The sequence below is a fragment of the Aplysia californica genome, unplaced genomic scaffold, assembly GCF_000002075.1.
Source record: "Aplysia californica isolate F4 #8 unplaced genomic scaffold, AplCal3.0 scaffold00539, whole genome shotgun sequence".
Taxonomy (NCBI): domain Eukaryota; kingdom Metazoa; phylum Mollusca; class Gastropoda; order Aplysiida; family Aplysiidae; genus Aplysia; species Aplysia californica.
Genome location: NW_004797809.1, coordinates 97325 through 99080, shown reverse-complemented (window position 1 = coordinate 99080; position 1756 = coordinate 97325).

The window sequence follows — 1756 nt, the reverse complement described above, 5'->3', positions numbered from 1 at the left end:
GAGAGAGAGAGAGAGAGAAAAGGAAGGGGTAGGGGTAGGGTTTGCGGGCCCTCGCGTTAGTCGGTGGTGGAGACTAGCTGGCTATCTCTCCCCACCTCTCCTTTCCTCTCCTCCGTTTGGGCTGTTTCACAACTACTCTCCTCGGGCGGCTGGCTGCGTGGTGTGTGTGTGCACTCCTCCGCTTCTTGCAGTTTGTTCTGTTCTCCTCACGTTTGCAGTTGTGTGCGTGTGTGTGCGGGCCTTCTTCATCTGGCCACCACAGATTTCTGGTACTTTATTTTTCCTTTGTGTTTATTTTAGATTTCACTTCTAGATCTAGATCTAGTACCAAGTAAGTATCACTCTATTCCTTTATCACATCCATTTGTATTAATTAAAACTAAAAAGGGTTACTTTAATTATAATAAAGTAGAATAAACCTCACGACGTTTACAGATAGACTATATTTTATAATATTATATTAATTTCTCGCTGGCGGATCGCATGTGGTTTTTCAGTTCCGCGCAAGAAGAAAAAAGAGCCGGCGAATAACGAGCGCCGTCCATTCTTTCTTCCCCCACGTGCTTTCTTTCGGCTCGTTTGTATGAACAGGCCTTGCGGTGGGCATTTCCAAAATTAATATACGCTCGTTTCTGTAGTTGTCTTATTTAGAATCTTTACCAAATTTAGATTTTTTTCATTGCTGTTGACTTTTCTAGATCTAGTTTTTTTTTCATTCTGATGCTAGAAATATAGAAAACATTATTCAAATGTTCAGTATACTTTTTTTTCTTGTCTTTTTTTTTTCTTTGAAACTTAATCTAATCTAGAATCTAGATCTAGATCTAGATCTAGTTTCTTTACACCCCGCATGTTAGAAGTAGAAATCTATGTCGGGCATCATTTGCTAAATTAGATGGAAACATTCTATAAAAAAACATCGATGTACTGGAAATTTCTTAAAATAAATTATATTATTTTTCCTCGTTTTAAGAGTAGTTCTAGGCCTATTTGCGACGACAATTACTGGATGAGAGGTAGATCTATTAGATTTGTGTATGTTTCGTTGTTTCAGAATGTTCTTTCTCTAAAGATTTTCCACGTTATTAAGTGAGCCTATTGATTTGAAAGAAAAAAAAAGTGGGTGTGCTAGTCAGAGGTCAAAGGGGTGTGTGAGTGTGGTGGGGGGGGGGATGGGGGGCGACGGACTGGGGTCGAAATTACTTTGACCTGAAAATGCCCAAGGGAGGGCAGGGGTGTCAGGTATCCAAACTCGCCAAAGGAATTATGAGGTGCGGCTCTCCGGGCAGATCTCCTGGATTATGACGTCTTTCTTGTTTTGTCCGGCCAGATTAAGTTTAAGCTGCCCTATATTGAAATATAGAGAGGGGTAGATTGTTTATATTGTTCATTGTAGCCTACTCGTCATCTGTGGTCGATTTAATCTACACCCCCTCGTTCCCCCCATGATGGGTTAGTCCAGTCATAATAAATTCACAACGATTTTATTATGTTAAATATTATATTTACCGGGGGTGACTCAAGCCGGCTACATGACACGCACGCACACGCATGCACACACTCGCACGTAGACGCCAGACACTCACTCACACCTTTAATCGTATGCACATCCATTCATTCACTCACTCACCAGCTCGCTCACTAGATTTCTAGAACACACGCACCTAGGCTACACATACACACACTCCGAGCTCCCCCAAACGTATTATATATATGATATATCTACTCTCTCTCTCTCGCTCTCTCTCTCTCTCTC